We start from the raw sequence: 20551 nt of genomic DNA, 5'->3' as shown, positions 1-20551 counted from the left end.
AACACACATTTCCTCGAACAAGTAACATATTGCAAGTCTCTACGCCTTCATTGTTTGCCTCTGCGGCTCTGCGGAAGAAGTTTGTACATTTCCACTGATATCGCCGCCATCCTGGTTACTTGGCAGACAGTCAATACTTCTTGACGGTTATCGGCATTTGCCTTCATCGTTCTCTCCTCTCTTGAAACTCGATTTTCAGCTTATTTATTCGTAGCAATTCAATTAACCCTTAACTGTCATGCAGAGATGTAGGCCCATGCTTGTTTCACTACGATGAACAAAACGCAGACATTATTAGCTTCATGAAATGTATTTCTCACTGTTTACCACCCACCATTTAACTATTCCACGTTTTATTCCTGGCAAGAGCATTAATGTGCAAAAGCGGCATTAGTATTTTATTTTCAAAAGCAGAACGCAAAATGCGGCCTAGTCTTTCATGCATTAATCCATGCATTAATGTACGCATGCGCAAAAGCATTTCCCCATGTTTTCGTGTTTTTGCACGTTATTTTCACATCACCCTATTAGTGAATGTTACTGCGGACTTAATCCGAGCATGTTTTATTTTCTCAAAACCCTGCTCCATCAATTCCCCCCTTTGGTGGCATTTTTGAGCCATCACAAAATACCCATCATACTATTTGCCACTTTTTATTGTATCTAAAAAGCTGTATTTCTTTCTCATTTTGCCATCCTCTCATCTAAAGCTTTCATCATTTCATAATAATTTCCTTTCATATCTTCTAGTTCGATTTCTTCTCTCTTTCTCTTTCTTTTCTAGTTCTATGTTTGTTGTCTGACCCTGTCTCCTCTCTACATCTACACTTGCAACATTTATATGCCATTATTATTGATAGTGTCACTACAGCTATTGATATAATTGGTATTAGTATTTTCCCTAATAAGCTACTTCCAAATTTAGAAAACCATTTACTTACAGAGGAAAAACTCTTACCAAGTCTCTCCCATGCACCGTCAACCTCCAGTCCAGTTATTTCTTCATGCAATTTCATAATATACCCCTCAAGACCTTTAATTTTATCAGGGATATAAGTACAGCAGTGTTGAATTTTCAACATGCCACAGACTCCACCCTCTTTTGCCAATAAAATATCAAGGGGAAGTCGATTTTGCAAAACTATTGATCTAATTGCAACCATTTCAGTATCAATCATCAAGAACCCACCAGCAGTATCTGTTGATAAACGATCAACAACTGTGGACAATTTTCGAATTCTATGTGAATTCAAAACAACTTCAACTGAGGGTATCAGTGCACCAAAAATATCACCAATTATTTCTGAAAAACTTGCTCTCTTATTACTTATTAGTCCATGTCTTATTTAATTGATTTTATTGCTTCTATCAACATGATGATACACCTTTGGAAAGATGATACCAAAATAGCAACTACCATACCAATGTGCAGGCAACCTATAGTAGGCATTCTTGCCACATACATAATAAACTCCTGGAAAAACAGGATCAGTTCCTCCTTTTAGTCCCCAACCACCAGTTATTAAAAAGGTATGTTCACACTCACTAGAGCCAATGAAATAATTATTGTAGTCAGTTTTTAGTCTAAGTAAGCAAAGTTTCCCTTTATGATACCAATCCAGAGACATTGTGCCATAGGTCTCGCCTTTCTTATAATTTCCCTCTTTGACAGCCCATGGTGGTACATGTGACTTCTGTTCAGCAGCTTTTCTTTGAAAATTCTTTCTTCTATCCTCTACCATGTTAATGAATTCTTTTTTTTCAGCCTGAAAACTACATGTAAGATTATGTCTATGTGCATATACTGTATTCAGTGTATGTGTAATATGAAAAAAGGCTCCTATGTAGCCTGCATTTCTGTTACTATACACCTTATTCATGTCTTTTCTAATAGGAACCTCTGAAAATGCTAAATCCACGTTTGAGTAGTAATATTGCAACTTTCCCGTCACATAAAACAAGCTTGTTAAAACACTACAAGACACACCATAAGTTAAAGGAAGGTGATGGTAGGTCACCCCCTCTGAGACAGATGAAGGTAGTTGCATGCACACGTAGCAATCTCTCCATCAATTGTGTCAACATATTCATAGAGCGACTTTGTAAAGACATTTAACTAGAAATCGTTAATTGATTTATCATGATGATAAATACTTTCATCAAACTGTGCTATATTAGTATTAGGAGTTTCTTTAGTAACAGAATCCAATCTTTCACTTATCACATTATTAGTATTATTTTGGTTATTAGACACCATTAGAACAGGCACAATGACAGTTAATATTAACGACATCAACATTAGTAGTAGGACACTAAGCTCTAATACATCTACGTTTTATATTAGATTTCTGATGTCCAGTCACCGTAGCTTCTGCCATTTTGTATACTATAAAAATATAAAACATCTAGAAAACTCTCTAAAAAACTAAAGACTTTGACAAAACTTGTCCAAAAACCCACCTGAAATAGTGTATCCTATGCTTCAAGGCTTCCTTCTTCTTTACCTCTTTTTTTTTTTTTATGAGTCTTCTGGAACTTTTCAGGTTATTTTGACTGGAATTGTTGCACCTTAATTTTTTTCACTGTTCTTTTTAAGGCGGTTTAAATTTGCTTTCATCAACTTGCTCACTACCAGTATCAACTTCTCTCTTTATTGGATCTGTGCTTTTAATTTCTTCCAATATCACATATGTCCATTCTGGAGCTGTATATTTCTTGCTCGGAATTCTTATTTTCTTTGTTCTTTGCACTAATTCTTCCTCTGATTCTTCTTGTTCCGTTTGACTTGAAACTTCATTTATTTGATCTGGCTTTCTCTTTTCAAGAGTGTATTTCAGTCTTTTCACTCCACTTGGCCATTCATCACCTTTTCTTGCTTTCTTGACATGAACCGCTTCTTCACCTTCTTTTTCTGCTTCGCAAGTTCTTTTATTTAGCTCCTTTCTTTGTTGCACTTGCTCTTGATTTTCTTGCTCAACAGCAATCTTTCGAGACCCAGTAGCTGGTGCCCACTCTACTTGACTTGTGCTTGGTTGTTCATCATCCACAGGCTCAGCAGAATCTGTCACTCTAGATTCTTTGACTTCATAACCTCCAGTTTCTGGCTTCTTTCTTTTAATAACCAGTTGCTGCTCACCTTCTTCTTCAAGTGGACTTGGGACTCTTCTTGTATGAATTGCGTGAATCAATTTGGCAAACCACCACACTTCACTGCTGTTGTTGTCACCAATATAATCTGGTATGGTCCATGCAATCTTTGTTTTAAACATGCCTTCATCACACACTTTTTCACCAGATCCCACTCGCCTGGACTTAAATCATGTGCTTGATCCGGCTGTATTATGGTTGCAATTTCTCCAACCTGATGAGACACAGAACACACCCGATCAGCTAATCCTTTGCAATAATCAAGCACTAGATCATCAAAAATATTCACCAGTTTGCTTGCTGGTACATTCGCTTGTCTCATTGCTCTCCCCATCAGAATTTCATGAGGACTCAATCCAACCTTTTTATCAGGAATGCTTCTTAGACTCATCAATACCAGGGGTAAAGCATCAGGCCATTTCAGTGTTGTGGATGCACACACCTTTCCCAGTCTAGACTTTATGGTGTCATGAATCTGCTCAACCACTCCAGATGCTTCCGGTCGATAGGCACAATGCAGCTTTTGCTCAATTTGCAATGCTGCACAAATCATTCGAATTATCTCATTGTTAAAATGGGATCCCCTATCTGTTTCTAAAGTGACTGGAAATTCGAACCTTGGTATAATTTCTCTCAAAAGCAATTTTGCAACAGTAAGACTGTCATTCCTTCTTGTTGGATAGGCCTCTACCCAACGAGAGAACAAACAAACCACAACGAACACATATTTTAGTCCATTACATGGGGGAAGCTCAATGAAATCAAGCTGAAGCCTCGTAAATGGTCCTTCTGCCTTTCCAATTCATCCCCAACTAACAACTGTCTTTCTGCCTGTATTTTACTGCTGACATTTAGCACACCTTTGGCATAGACTCTCTGCAATGACCCTGAACTTAGGGTTATACCATGACTGATTAAAGAGCTTGATCATTGCATCTCTTCCAACATGTGCGATTCCATGGTACACCCTTGCCATCTGAGAAAGTAAAGAATCCAGCATGACTGGTCTTGCATCTGTTTACACCCATACTTCATCTTCTGCTCTCTTTTTGCAGCCTGATTTTATCCAAAGTTATTTTTCTTCATCACCTGCCTCTTCCTGCAACTGTCTAATTTCATCCCATGTTTCCCAAGAGGAAAACATCAAGTGGCAATTAGTATCTTTGTTCTCCAATTTTCTGTTTATTGCCATGACATCAGCTCTATCCTGTGATTTAACATTGCCAATGTTGGCTACTTGGGTTACCGTGTGGTTGACTAAGTCAGAGTCGGAATGTATTGCTTGTTTCTCTGGCGTGTCTTTGCTAGGCCTTGGCAGTAAAATCCTCTCTGCAGGTGGAGCTCACGGAGTTTTGCCATTCTGCGCTCCGCTTGGAGCACAGAGTTCAGCAAAACTCCGCCTATGCAGCGTGGCAGAGTTTACAGGCTCTCTCAACCCAAGTGTGGACTCCACACCGAAAAAAGCTCTTAGAATTGTTCCAAAGCAAACTTGAATTGGCCAAATTATCGCATGTGCTCCAAACGTACATTACTTTACACAAGTCACTCAAAAACAAAACCCGTAGATTATGTGTTTAATCATGGGATTGGCTATCCTGCGCTGCGATCCAGAAATACAAACATCACAGATTAAAACATACTATTCGTCTAAAGACGAGTAACCGTCAAAGGATTTTAGGCAGAATTTGCGAACTGTACGTGTAAATAAGGCGTGTGTGCTCACCTTACGAGGCTTTTTAAGTAAAGGAAAACATATTATGGGACTATCTTGCTTATGGCTTTTCATTGTACGGAACTACGGTTTGCCACAAAATGTCTTTATCTACTTATCTGGTGCTCACTGGATCTTAAAAGAAAAAAAGTTTCAAACCATTCTACGTGATGTACCAAAAGGGATAGGCAGCTTTTTACTTTTGGGTACGCGAGAAGATAAGGTGCATTTAGGTAGTGTGTGTTTCGTATATTTTTAGCTGGAGAAATAGTGGCCAGTCCATTGTGTGTTCCCACTGTCAAACCTAATGTGATGCCAAAGCAAACAGAAATACCCTGTTGGTCTAAATCAGGAGGTCAGAGACAACAATGAGTTTGACTGAAGCATTACTCTTAACGGTCACCATCATCTTGCTAGAGCAAGACAGATAACAGAATGCCAGCGATATGTGCACCTCGTACTTTTATCTTCTCTCTTGATTTATTTCTTCATTTATCCTCTCCAGGTGCATTACAGTGAGGCGCCATGACAGAATGAGCCTTCCAGTACACCTATCTCGACTTCAACCTCTATCAGCTCTCCGGTCACTTTGACTCAGCCGGCAGGGTGAGTTTGTCCATCAGAGTGGGTTGTCTTGTGTAGAATAGAGCGCAGTCAATTCACTTATAAATATTTGGTGAATATAGGCAGGCCCACTGGAATTATGCGAATTCTGCAGCCGCTGCGATTTTCACATAATGATGGATTTGTCGCATATGCCACATAATCCATCATCTGCCGCATAATATGCAGATTTTAATAAAAGAATCTTTGGTTCTAGATCAAAAGGTGCAACAAATATGGCTATTCATGTTCCTGAGCACAGGAAAGTCTTTTGCAAAGGTTGACTGGTCATCTTCCAGTTGCTAATTTTTGTATTTGGGTGTTAAATTGGTACTAATTAGGGTGAACTCTTTTCTCAGACACTGTTATGAGCTGTAAAAATACCATGGCTTTTAGCCACTCACATAAGTACAAGTTTTTCAACCTTTCACCATTATGCATCACGTTGTAGTGGTAGTAGTTGATGCTAAGGGCATACTCCATGCCCAATGATCCTTGCCCTATCTGCAGTGAGTGCCATCACTACAGATTAACGAGGGAGAGTTGTGTAACGAGGCGGTTGCATTATCATTACGAGTTCTGCCATGGTATGGAAATGTCACTGTCGAGGATGCCCATCTTTTTTGCTCAATGGCAACCGAACGCGTTGCCATCCGTCCTTACGGATGTTCTTCATTGTGCAGGCTCAATGAAAGATTTTGGTGGCCCATGATGACAGTCATCACTAAGTACTACTTCTGTGTGCATTTCATTTACCGGTTACATGTTTCTCCCCTGACTGAAGCCCATTTGAAGGCTATTTGCCTAGCCCTGGTCTAATCAGGACAGTACGCTGGTAGCTCACCTGCAAGGTGACGCTGCTTCATTAGTATCATTTTTTTTTCTGATGAGTGACAATGGTCTGGAGAGCAGCAGAGGGCTGTGGCTGGTTCTCGCACAGTGCCAACCCCACCCACCCGTCGAAATGCATTAAAAAAGTAAGGGAACTGTGATGCTGTGCACAATGGGGCTGGGGCGAGTAAGCGTGGGGGCGGGTTCAAAGGCGTGGCTAGCAAAACAAAATATGCTGTAACTTTTTTCTGTCTTTCATCTTCAGGTATGTACATATGAAATAACACACAGCTTAAATGTAAAATATATGCAAGTTAAGTTAATCAATGGGAAATCTTACTTTACTTTATGAAACCTCTTTTAGCTAATGCACTGCAGAGGTCTGTGTCCGTAACCCGACAGCCAAGGTATTGAGTCCCGGTAGAAGCACCGGAGGATAGTTAGGGGCTAACACAAGCACCTGTGGCACAGAGCCAGTGTTATGCTCCTTTAAAAAGCACACACTTCACTGCTCAGCTGGTAACTCCTTTCCAATACAACTTAAAAAGAATAAATCTGTGTCATCAGGAAGTGTCAAGTGATCACATTCGCCAAAGCCAATACCGGCTTGGGAGCTCCCTTTACATTTGCAGATTGACCCATTGTGCATATTTACATTTTTCAGGCAAGCAGGCACCCTGCCAAGAAGGCTTGTTTAGCTCTTTGTCCCTCCCTCAGTTTCACAGCACAGGAGACTCCCGGCCTTACACTGCAGCTGAAGCATTTCAGCTCTCGGAATTAACCATTATGGGATGGTTATCCTTTCACAGAAAGTAGGGGAACTGTCTTCCTTACCTTAAAAAAGTATGGGCACGTCGTGCCCTTCCCATCCCGCCCACTTCGACTGCTGACCCCACCCTTCAATTTGCATCACCTTTGCCAGCTTCAATCAGCTGACAAATTTGGAGGGTGGCTGAGCAGTTTTTCAGATGGTCAAGGGAAACTGGTGGTGGTGAGACATCTTTCTGTGTTTACGTCATTCTGGGAAAGTAGTGCACAAACTACTGCAAAGCCTGCTTCCTGGCATGCATGCACAGCACACGACTCTCCAGGCTGGGGGACCCGGCAGGGCCTACATAACCGCAGTAGTTTATTTTGGTGACAGTTCTATTGATTGTACAAACAAAAGTTTCGGAAAGATGGCTTAGTGTGTTTAGCGCCTGCTGCTGACATCTTGGTTCTGGGACCCGGAAAGGACAGCTCAGAGTTTCATTTTTCCGTGGTCAGAAAACAAATAAAATTAAATCGATTTGCGCTAACATTTCTAGAGCTTAGATTCTGAAGTAATGCAGAATTACAAATATAAACGTATTCATGCTATTATTAATATTATTGCCATTATTTTTATTTGTTGTTGCTGCAGTTGTTGTCGTGTAATAACAATGATAATAATGGTTCTAAACAAGAAATGTCCCCGTTAAGTTTTGTAATTGATACACATATAAACCTAGAGTAATACGCACAATTCACCAGTGCTGTATTAGCTTTTATTTATTTTATGATGTAAATTATTTAGCTAAAAGAACAGACTGAATCCAAATGTTTAGGGAGGCATCGTTTCTGCAATGTAAATTGTAAATCTTTTTTTAAGTAAGATGTATCGAATGCTTTCATTTCAGGAGCTATGCCAGCTGTTTGGAAACAATGTGTTGTGCACGTCCTGTTGCCGTAGGGTTGGATGTCTTTTGTTGCAAGTGTTGTGTTTCCTTATATTGGTGTCGCAATGCGAGCTCGTACGTTGCTCTGCAATGTAATAATTATTTGCGATATTACACCTTATTACTAATATAACAGTTTCAATGAGAAAGTCAACAGAACCTGGATAAATAAAAGTGGAATGTGTGTGCGTGTGGGTGAGTGATAGAGAGATAGAGAGAGAGAGAGAGAGAGAGAGAGAGAGAGAGAGCGCTCTGTAGCTATGACTAGCCTATGAAGTCAAACAAACTAGACAGGGGGACCGCAGCTTCACGAAAGGGCATTGGGACCAGTGAAAGAGCTGTACCATGAACGGGATCGGAGACTCTCTCCCACCAGTAAACATCCTTTACAACGCTTGCGCTACAATGCATGCCATCACCCCGCATTTTTTACTCTGCAAAATCATTTACAACACAGGTCTTTACACCCCAAACCCTCACAACGCATTCCTCAAAGTAACGTCCCGGTGGAGTTAGAATAGTAAATTGCGTTGTAGTGGGGAATGTGTTGTAATGGATTGCGTTGTAAAGCCCTGAGTTGTAAAAGATTTTGTGGAGTAAAAAATGTGGGGTAATGTAACGCGTTGTAAATGTGTCCTATTTCGGGTAAAGTGTCCTATTTCCTCACACCTCCTTGGGTCCCGGAAATGGCACAATCGCAACCAAATAAGTCTAAGAGAGCTGCATGTTTGTGAGAGCAGCCTGGGGCTTTCTACCTGTCGTTGAGCCCAACCTGGGTGTTCATAGCTGTCGATGAGAGCGACCTAGGACTTTATATATGGTTGAGAAGGCATAATAGAGGTTCATATGAGAACGGTCTGGTCCTTAAGTGAGCAGGCTAAGGGTTAATAGATGTCTACTCATCATTGATAGAACGTATAATGTTGTACAAAAAATACTTCGCCCGCTCACGGAACTTCGTGAAATCTTGCAGAGTTTTCTGGTCACTCCGTCTCCGCGAGCTCCACCCAGACCTAGTCTTTGCAAAACATATTTGGGTTGCTGTTTGGATTGTTAAAAAGGAGTAGCTACGTTTCCTTATGTCAGTTTTTTCTCTCTGCTTCTGTGCTTTACGCCGATTCTTCCTCAGCGGGCCCTCTGATATTTGTCAGGGACTGTTCGCATTTCCTGAATCTCGTTGAACATATTGTTGCTAGTTCCAACAGTAGCCCCATTTATAGGGACATGGTTAACTGAGGCATCCAAGATTTTCAAGGCTGTACTACTTGTGGGTGATGCCTGGTAGATATTGCCTTGACATCTTCTAGGCGCACTCTCTTTGGCCTTTTGTGCTGGTGGTGCTGAAACAGACTGGGGGAGACCCTTGGGAACTTTCAGAGTCGGTGTTGCTTCTGGGGTAGAATTGTGTCCCAGACTTAATGGCTTTGAGATATCTTGAGGACGCTAAGAGTATCTCCCAGGACTAGGGGGAGTCATTCCAGTGAGTTCAGAATAGGGGAACAGGCACAGAGGTCCATTGATTGTGAGATTTGAGCTGCTTTACTCATTAGACAATTGAGACTGGCTATCTTTGTGTCAATCCCAGAGATAAAAACTGCAATGGTGTTCAGTGACTTGATCTTGGTGTCCATTTTCATGGACTGAAAATTGAGAGCTTCAATTATTGATTGCAGTGTACTTCGCAATATTGCCCAAATGTCTGCTGATTCTATTTATTTTTCTGTAGAACTAACATGAACCAATTCATGGATCTCAGTTTGAGTAAAGTTTGAAAAATCTAGCTGGTCCCCACCACATGTGGCTGTCATTGCTTTCCATTCTAATGAAGTAAGTGAGGACGAATTTTGTGAAGGTTCAGTCTCCAAAATGTTTGCTTTAGTTTGATTGTTCAATTAGGCGTAGCTGGCGCTTATTGGTGTGGTCTGTTCCTTGAGGTTTGCTAGGTTATCGTTTGTCGCAGCTTTTTTATCATGCTGAAGACTTCTATCCCTATAAGCTACAGTCGCCGGAGCTGACAGAGAGGATTTTGTAGGGGTGGAAGATGAATGTTGAAACACTTCTCTTTCAACGGCTTCCGTTGCTTTAATTAAGAGTGCGAGATCTCCTCTGTCCTCACAATTGGGTGAATCCGGTACAGTGCTTACTTCGTAAAATAAGAAGTGCAGGTGCTCAAATGTTTACGTAGGAGGCCAACACCCACTTTTTCTGACTCCACCCATATCCACCATTGGCTCCACCCACTTCCACCATTGGCTCCACCCACTTCCACCATTGGCTCCAGTGATATGTACCCCATAATGTGGCCTAGATATTGACTGATGGAGCAACATAGGCTAATAAGGCTAAGTCAAAGGCAAGAGAAATGTTTGTGCAGCGCACATCCTGAACTCATGTTTTTTGAAGGAGCGCTCAAAGTGAAATTGAACAAAAAGGTGTTTTGCTCCATGAAGTAAAGAATTTGCCTATGATTACAACATTTGGTCAAGCATGAAAGCCAGATTCTCCACTTTCAAGCTCTGCAATTCACGAATTATAATTAGATGTGTATTTTGCATTGACATCAAAGGTTAACACTTTGTCCTTAATCTATGGGGACATAAAATTAGCGCAGGGGGGAAAAGCCGAACCACATTTTATTTTTTGCAGGTTTACATGGTGCGAACCCTGACATGGACAGACAAAGGAGCACTTCACAACAGGCAGACGCAGTTTGCGTTACACTTTTTTTTACCATGCACATCCAGATTTGCCAGAATTCAAAGCTGAGCCCATGGATTCGAACCTGCTTCCATATGTCTCATCCTTTGCCTTCGCCTCACGTGCAAGCTCCTCAGACTTTCAGCATCTCACCCACGTCTATCGCAAGCCCATGCACAAAAATAAGCAGCAAGAACCCAGCGCCGACAATGGTCTCTCTCTTTGCCTAAGATCACATGATTCGGTTTAGCAGGAAAGCTGGGAATCATCCCCAGAATGATTCTACTGTTTTGCACTATGCAATTCAGCCGGAATGACTAGATGGGCACATCTTTCGGACTTCAAGGGTTAACGCTTTGTCCTTAATTCATGGGGAATGAGATTTGAAATGTAAAAGTGTTTAAGAGTTGTGCTGTGTTGGAAATCCTGAATTGATGAGCTGATGACCTCCATTTTAAAAAGATTTTGTGCCAGTAGAGACTTCTTACGCATAGTAATTCATGTGGGGGCGCGCTGCTATTGAGCATTCTATACATTAGCAGCAGCACAAAAGAGGTCCACAAAAGGGCCATACAAGGAGACACTGGAGAATAGTGATTTCAACAATAAGACTGAGCTAAATATGCTATACAGACTCCGGCATATCATATAACAATTTGGGATCCAGTGCACAAAATTATCTTACATTAGGGGAGCAATCATTTAATCTCAGGGATCATGTTTTCAAGGTCTTCAAGTTCAAATAACTATATCTTCATTTTCGTAGTAAGCCCTTTACATGGGTCTTTGATGCTTGCGCTCCACATAATAAAGCCTGAAGACTAGAGCACCGAAAATGGCCCTGATGCAGGACTTAATGGATACCAATTTAAGTAATGAGAGTAATGGGAGGCATGGGAAGGCTGTTCACATACGCCAACCAGCTCCAGAAGAAATTAAGACGAAGCAACAAAAAATAATATCCTGCTTTTCTCTTCACCAGCAGAAAAGTTTGCCTAGACCTCCCCGTATTTCGTCTTCTAGTGCTTAGTATAAAAGTGACATCACAGCTGAAGAATTCCATGTTAATAACAACTCAAATAAGTTCAGTTCAGTTTCAGTTTCAGTTAATGAACCAGTTTCCGGTAGGGAAGAAGTTTTGGAATACAACCTAACCTCCACTACCACCACAAGCACCCACATAGACACAGGCAACTATTATGCAACCTCGATTTAATCAAAGAATTAAAGGCTATGGTTGTGACTTGGATTCGATTACTGACCCAGTCCAGATGAAGAGTTAGACTCAGTTTCAGACGCAGGCACAGCCCCTGGCATCAAAACCGAAAGTACTTTTACTAACACCATGCGTCTACACCAAATAATGTACATATTCACGTGCCTCCAACTTACCCAGTTCTTGCAGCAATAAGCAAAACATTAACTAAAATGTCAGACACATTGATTGAAAAATCTGTCATTGGTCAATCAGACAGCATTGATAAAATAATTTTCTCCTAGCATGCAGATAATAATCACTCGACTCTGTTACTGTTAGGCAGGCTGCTGCGCAGATTCATTAACTGATCAGGCCCTGGCCTGCCTGCCTAGCTCTCACACTGGTGCGTGCTGCTTAGGCTGCGCTGCGCACCTTTATTTATTTTAACTCATGATTAGTCCTACCACCAGGCCGTGCCTCACCTGGTGGTGTGCTGCCTGTTGTAAGTAATTAGGTAGTGGTAACCAACGTCGTCAAGATCGCGCTCGCCTCTCACTAGCCAGAGCAGCCGGTTGAAGAACCCAGTCCACGATGAGTCGGTGAGGTGCTGTCCGTGCGGGTATGCTGGGGCGTGGTGGCAAAAAGCAGCGAATGCGCGCGCATTCCAACCTAAAAAATATCTGCGCACGCTGCCTGCTGCCGCGCACAGCCCCAACCCCCGCAGAGACCGTCACCAAAGCCCTGCCCAATTCAGTGTTCCGCCCACCGGGCCGGCAACACTGAGCCACAGCCGCTGCATTCAAGAGATTCAGATCAATGAGATCATACTAGAAAAACAAAGTAAGTGAGAACTAACTTGAACGTGTGACTCGTGTGGAGTGACTGAGTCGTGAAGCAGTACATAACAAACGTAACACTAACAGTAACAGCAACTTACGGTAGCGCAGCAGTGCAGCACTCACGCTGTGCCACGTAATTACTATAAAATCAATTACGTGCACTAAACGTGTGTAGACCCGGCCCTGATAATTAAGTGCCGGTGCTAAGCACCGGCAAGCACCGGCACAAATTAAGCACTGATCCGGTAAGTCTTCGGTTATTTTAGCACCTGAGTGTATTTGCGCCGAGAAAATAAGTGCTGGTTGAGTCATTTTACTTGGTATGTCCTGCTTCCCAGGGTTCAGGGGTGTGTTTCCCTGTTCTGTGAGATCTTGGTTGACGGTGATTGCACCCATCATAATTTTGACATTGACATTGGTAAGTATGTCAAGAGCTCCGTGCTCTGCACCTTCTTTAATCGAAAAGTTAAACTTTGAACTCAAATGTAAATTGGTCATTCCATCTAATAAATTTTGCAAGAGAACGTATGAAGCGATTTGTTTGATAATAGTTGGTTGCAGGGAGGATGGTAACCCTAGGATATTTACATTAGATGTGAAGATTGCAGTTGCTTGATCCTTCAGAAAAAAGAATTTACTGTGAATTTTGGGTTGATACTTTTTGGTGTATGATGTCCTTGAAGAGAAGAGGCCCCCCTTGCATCAGGTTGAATCGGTAGCTTTAATAATGGGATGCTAGGATTAGCTGTGCCTAGTTCTTGGTTTGGGAGCACCAATTTGCTAGTGGTTTTACTAGTGATTTTACTAGTGGTTTTGCTAATAGTAGCAGGCTCATCTTTTCATTCCACACTAACAAGAGCAACTCTCCTTTTGGCACGTGTCGCTGGAAGAGGACCCCGTGTTCTGCCAGGCCTAATTTTGGGTTTTGAGGGAGCTCTTTTTACGTGCCCTCTAATAGATGAGTGGTTGTGGGATGTGAGACAAGCTAACTAAGTTCTACTGGTGCGATATTGTTGCAGTTACCAGTGAAAGAACGATGATTGGACTTTGTAAAGTCCAAAGTCCCAGATCCAAGAACCTTTGGTCCAAACAAACTGGAGGGCTAGTGCCATTCTGGTCAAGAGGGATCCCTTTTCCTGAGGTTGGTGAATTGCAGGTTGCAGGTTGTATGCTACAAGTTGCAGACTCTACTTGAGTTGCCATAGGACCCTGATGAGGTCAGATTTGATTAGATTGCCAGGAATCGCATGGGGATATCATGAATTGCCAGGAGTTACCCTGTGTGCACACTGCAGCAAAGTTGGAGGTGAATAGATGGAGGAAATTGGGCTGGGATGGTAGTTCGTGGGGAGAGTATTTATTGGCAGGTGGCGGTTGATTGCATGAGAGAACAGGCCACACCAGACTAGTCCCAGCCGTCGCCGCAGCCTCCGGCGATGAACTTCAGCCTCCCAGGCCTTCGCCTCATCTGCTTTCCAAACATTTTGGCCCAGTTTTCCCAGAGGCCAGAGACCAAGGGCAGGGGCAGGAAGGTTACTGGAAGCCTCCAGAAGTCACAGAAGCAGATAGCCGGCAGCTAAAGGATAAGGAGGTGGCAGGTGGCGGACTGACGGGCAGGAAAGCGCAACATGAGCAAAGCCTGGGAGGCACTCACCTCCTACAAGTGGCAACGGGCGGCCAGTTGCACTCTCTCCCCCATCTGGGCAGTCAGTCAAGGCACTGTGGCAAGGCATGGCAAGAAAGGTTGGGTGAGGCAAGGCGGTAATAGGGTCTCACTGCCACACCACAGCAACTCGCTGCTGGTATGTTGCTGGTGTCCTGCCTCGAGCCGCAATCCACAGTCCTTGGGCCTCTGCCAGGGTACTCCTGGTGTGCAGAGGTGCAGAGCTGCTGGGAAACTGCTCTGCGGCGTTCTCGACCATGCCGCCTCAAAGCGCTTCGCCTCGCATTGCTTTACGTTGAGCGTACTCCATCACTTAGTTGCAAGTTAATCTATTTTATTCCATATAATACACGATCACTCTCTCACACGTCCCTCAGACTACTTAAATCCTTGGTGTCTTGCTCTTTCATGTTCATTGCAGACAGGTAAGATAAAAGTAGAATCTGTAGAGTTAAACTAAACATGGAAGAAAGGGTGGGAGAAGCCATGGGAAGATGCCAGGCTGGGTGATTTAAATACAAGTAAAGGAGGGTGGGGCAGAGGGGGAAGAATCACACACACAAGAGAGAGAGCAAGATGAAGTGTGGGGAGAAGCACATGAGGAGCAGAACAACATAGGGCAAGGGGAGAAGCATACGAGGTAGAGCGCAACACAGAGTGTGGGGGTGCAGTAGAAGCACATGAGCGAGAGAGAGCAACATGGATCATGGAGATGAGGAGAGAAAGACACAAGGGAAACAGCTGGAAAACACATGCACTCTCCTGGTCTGCTTAACAAAAATGAAAAAAGTAGTTCATTAAAAAGTGGGCAGTGGAAGGACACAAGTCTTATATCAAGTGGATAGTCAATAGTCTATTCTCCAGGGTAGGGTCACACCCAAGATGGTCAGGGAAAGCCATTGAATAAGAAGCAAGGATATGAGCGTCGCAAGCCAACTAACGGTAAATAATGGGTGAGTTTTAAGCCCCAGTAATTTCTTGGTAAACCCGCATACATGTACACACTCCCTCGTGCCATGGACGTCAATTGACCGCTAGGCATTCTGGATGTGACCCCTAGTGCTTTGCTCGAGACCCCTCTCTCCGACTGACTTTTGTCGGGGCACTAGTAAGATTATTGGCCTCATTAATACGATGGATTCTTTGCCATCAATCAACTAATGTGAAATGGCTTCAGACTCTGTGAGGCATGTTTACGAGGAAATGTCGGAGCCCAGAGCTGCGCCAAATTTGGCAGCACGGTGCCCCGACAGTAAAAAAAGCACAGTATTTGCCACAATGTGTTCTCCCTAGCGCTGGCACTAAAATTAGCTGCCTAGCGCTAAAGCAGGCACTCTTGCACCATAGTTCAGGGGTGCTTGTGTTGCAGGGTATGATTGTTTATGTGCAGGACGGTATCCCTTCCAGTACATAAATAATCAATAATGGCAATTTGCTACCTCTTTGTGTGCTGAATTCTGTAGCACACATAAAAGTAGCAAATTGTCATAATTTAATGAGTGTTTGTGTGCAGGAAGGGACACCTTAATGGCGTTTTGCTCTTTCTGCATTCTGCAGCACACATTGAAAAGAAAAAAAGAGGAGAAATAAAAGTATTTCTTCTGTTGTGTCATTCTAACACTTGCTATTGCATGGTATTCGTTTTTGGCACTACCTCAGATTTACACATTGTTGTAAATCTGAGGCAGTGTCAAAATGCAATGGGTGTAGCGGTGGAATGCCTGCAGCAAACATTCATTGCACATCACTTTCGCGCAAAGTGATGTGTGTAAAGGGGCCATATTTACAAGGCGGTGCTAACCCACTGAAAGTGGCTTTGCAAATATGGAGAAGGGCATAGCGCCACCAGAATGTCACTAAAAGTGATGTTCCGGTGGCGCTATTCCCTTGTAAATATACCCCTGAGTATGGAGACACCTTTGCGTGCACTTGCAGCATATGCTTACTTCTGCTCATGTGCCTACACAAGCATGATGGCTGTCGAAGAATCTTCACTCAGCTAGGGGAATAATTTATATTTTGCTACCAGCAAGCACTGGGCCTGCAGCGGTCGCCCTGCGCCTTGTATTTAAGATTTAAAGTGCCACTACTACAGCTCAGCCTCTGTAACAACCTTAACATGGCATGGGTGTTCAGTAGTGATCCCTGTACCCAGCTCCAGAGGTCCAGGCTGTGATGCTAATGCGTACACAGGTGGATAGGGTTGCCACCTGGCCTGTTTTATACCAGTACCACTGGTATTTTAATGCCCTACCTGGTACAAAAATAAACAAAATTACAAAAAGCCGGTATTTTTTAGCCCTCACCTTTACATACTTCAAACAAAAGTAGAAAACACTTGTATATGTGTTCTAGAGCTGCATTAACTATCCATGACTAATAATCAAAGTAAACATAGGCGGAAAAGGCATGTTGCAAATGAATACATTCAATGTTATTTAAAGTCCTATTTAGTATCACGTCCAGGCATTTGCAGACTCTTAAAACAACAAATGGCCCATATTTTTCTCTTGTAAAGGTGGCAACCCTAGAGGTAGGTCGTGGGACAGTAACAACATATACAATTAAATTCATGTAGAAACTTTATGTCAGAAATACCCAATGAAGTAAAGCTCTTTTTATGTTTTACAAACCTGATACATCTTTCCAAGTGACTCACGCTCAAATTGCCATTTATTGGACAATTAGGCTAGTAGTTTCCATTCCCCTGTAATTAAACACAATTTAAGTGTTCGGGCTATGACATTAACAAAGTTATTATGTCAATTTTTTAGGTCTTGGTTAGACAGGGCGTGCATTGTCTCTTCGATCAGTGGGCTACAGCCAGTCCAACGTCGCTCCCACATCTTTCATTCCTGTTTGTCTATGGCATCATGCCTCTTCTTGTGTTTGGCCCTCCCCTAGAGCATGGACCAATCACTTGTGTCAATTCACTGCTCCTGTTTTAGGACCTACTTGTTTATACGTCTTTGAGCACTCCACATGAGAACTCGTCTCTTTTTAAAACGCTCCATCTCCTACCACCTATCCCTGTTGCTTCTTTCCCTCCACAGATTGTACTGTAATGTGTGTCTTTCTTTATCCCCCTCCTCACCCGCCACCCTTGCTCATGATTGTTGATCCCCTCAGCCACCCTCGCTCTGTTTCTGGACAGGAAACTGAAAACCTCTCCAGCTGAACCATTTTGTTTCTTGTTTTAATGCTGCCCCTGCAGATGCTCGTAATTTAAAAGACATCACTCCAGACAAGCTGCCATGGTCTAGTGGGAGAAATAGAATAACTTTATTTCTGTCCCTCATGCCGATGCACATTTAAAAGAAACATGCTGCCGGAGGGAGAAGCTGCAGAAACACCTCTGGCTCGCTGAGTAAATAGACAGGACTGAGCAAGCCACTTTTAATCACCATGTTCCTTCCCCCTAGCAGAGCCTGTGTTGAAACTTCAGAGCAGTGATAAATCCAGCCGCCTAAAGCAGAAGTCATCTCAAGACTCGAGCCCTCACAGGGGATGCAGATACACTGCTGGATGGCATTCACACCGTTTTAGGCAATTTCAGAGGTGAGAGGATTGATAATAGAAACTGACAAGAGTCTGCCATCCTGCCACTAGATGTTACTCAGAAGGGCCCTTTACGAACCTGACTTTACATCAGTATAGGTCAATAGCCACATCAATATTTACCATACTTAGTTTTGCTTCACCTTTTAGTCCAGGTTTCTGTTCCATTGCCCTGAAGCATTATGGTCCTTGTAGTTGTTCCCAGTCTTCAGACTCTTCCTAGATCACGTCCTGGTTGTGGTTTCTTATTCATTGGCTTGGTTCCTGGATCCTATGGTTAATCTGACACCTTTATATTTGCATTCTGGAACCTTCACTATGTTTGCGCCGATCCATACTCCGTTCCAGGTGTTTTATTGCTCAGATGTGCTCTTCCATTTGTAGAGGTGCATTATAATCATGGTTTGTTCGCACCCGCATATAATCCTTTATTGTGTTAACATTAGGTCATTAGAATGTGTACTGTAATAACATGAAGGGTGATGTGATATGGATAAATTAAAATGTGAACGTGAGGAAATTAACGTTGCAACTACACGTGGTTAGATGAAAACATGAATGTGAAGACTTCGTACATGTCGCTAAAACGTATTCATGAATTTGATGTGCTTATGTAACGTGTTAATTTAGATGTCCTCAGTAATAATGTTAATTTTATACATGTACTTTCATGAGACTATGTGCCATTTCTTATGTTGACTGATTTCTGTAGACCTGAATTGTATTTTTCCCCTGGAGTTTCTCACATTAGATTTACTAGAGTAATTCATGTGCATGTCGAATTTGTTCTTTCTCACGTTTCTATTGCAGGTGGAGAATTCATCTTTGTTAGCTAGTATAATGTCTTTGTTTTAAGAGTTAGGCTTAGGGAGGAGAGGATACATTGAACGGTGATACTGATCATAAAAGACTGTTGTACTTTCTCATCTGAGTAAGCCTGGGAATCAAGGTCATCTAGCCAAGTCCTGGGAGCATCGTTGCTGCGTGGAAAGTTACCTACAAGGAGGTGGCTTGACTGGATGGTGTGATGTCGCAATGCATCTTGGGATACTACCTGCAAGCTCAAGTATTGAAGTTAGGGATAGTGCCCATGGTCTTCTGCTTTGCCTTGAGAGAGAGAGCATCTTAGATCGAGCTCTGTAGCTTTATGCTACTTGACCCATTCAACGTAAGTGGACTTCTTAGGAAGCCTTCACGTGCTGACACCTTTATGGAGCTTGCCTTGGGAAATACTAAGTAGGGATGTCATGTTAGTGATAGCGTAGGGACAGACTAATGCTTTATACCTACAAACCTCCAATGAAGGGGAATCTTGATGTTGGTGCCATTATTTTCTGTATCCTGATTCTGGAATTGGTTATTCTGTGCACCCGTAGGTTTGGCTTTGTATTAGTTCCAATGTATTTCTACACCTACCTTCATTCTGAGGTGCTTGCGTGTCCAAATGTTCTTGACTTTGTAACAAACTAACTAAACTTAATTGGGAGTCTGTGATTCTTCGGAGTCATAGTTAATTTGAACAGTATACATTGATTGGCTAGCGAGTTTCCTCCCCTCCACACTTCCATGCTGCCAAAAAGAGACATCGGCCTGGGGTTCCAGAGTAAATCTACATCGTGGAACCCGGCTCCTTCACAGGTTTTCCTATTCCCGGTCTTGTGGCGCCTAGTTCCCCTGGTCTTCCCTTCCCCGGGTCCTGGTTCAGCCTTCCCTTCATTGGTGATTCCCTGGATCCCTGCACCTGGTTATGTCCTTGCACCTGGCTTTCTCCCTGCATCTGGGCTCCTCGCAGAGCTTACAGCTATTTCCAGCTTGTAAGCTCAGAGTGCAGCGGCTTGCAACTGACTTCTGTTGAGTCTCTTTGTGCTCTGTTGTGTTCCTGCTGCTGTTATTACAAGCTTGTTATTTTGTTCTGTTTTCCTTAATCCCTGAGCACATGGTCCTGTTTTTGGCTATTTGAAGTTTCTGTTTCCTCCCCTTGTTTTTCTGCATCTCTGTTCTGTGTTGGCTGTTGATCATAGCCTCCTGTCTGAGCTCTTCTTGATCTGCCCTGTTATATGCAGAATCCTTGCCTTGTGCTCTGTGCTTTTGTTTGTATGCCTATTTCTGTCTTGCCTTGTTTGAGTGTAGGCTCCATTGATCATATTCTCCTGTGTTCACTCTCCTTGATCTGCCCTCTTATACGCAGACACCTTGTCTTGGGTTATGTGTTCCTGTTTTACTGCATATATCTTGCCTTGTTTGAGTGCAGATCTTGCCTAGCCTTGTTCTCAAAATGTCAGTCCTGTTCCTGATTCCAGTCCTGCTTTTGCCCGAGCCCATTTTGTGTTTTGTTGTTCTTTGTTCTGTTCCCTGTTGTTCTGTCTGGTATTGTTATCCTGGTTGTTATTGCTTCCAAGGGTGCCAATTAGATTCCAAGGTGTGTGCCTTTGGCACAGAGAACCAGTCAGCACACCTTCTCCAGAGGAGCTGCTGGGTGTCTCTCAGAACTCTGTGACATTAATCTGCTCCTATCTTTCATATAAGATATTTTCTCCTCACAAAGAGATCATTTCTGAGGAGCAGACAAACTATCACTTATGATAGTTTGTCTATTGCTTCCCCGCT

The 20551-nt window shown here is 42.8% G+C and overlaps 1 long non-coding RNA gene across 1 annotated transcript in view; it reads left to right on the top strand.

The window, feature by feature from the left end:
- The window catches only part of LOC146776206 (uncharacterized), a 153577-nt gene that overhangs the window by 97222 nt on the left and 35804 nt on the right, over positions 1–20551 (top strand). The window contains exon 3 of the long non-coding RNA XR_014972179.1: positions 5364–5464. This is a non-coding gene — a long non-coding RNA (uncharacterized LOC146776206). The remainder of the gene's footprint in view (positions 1–5363; positions 5465–20551) is intronic.

This window comes from Triturus cristatus, chromosome 12 (genome assembly GCF_964204655.1).
Source record: "Triturus cristatus chromosome 12, aTriCri1.1, whole genome shotgun sequence".
Taxonomy (NCBI): domain Eukaryota; kingdom Metazoa; phylum Chordata; class Amphibia; order Caudata; family Salamandridae; genus Triturus; species Triturus cristatus.
Note: the sequence above shows the minus strand (reverse complement) of the source record. Positions and strands in the feature narration are given on the sequence as shown.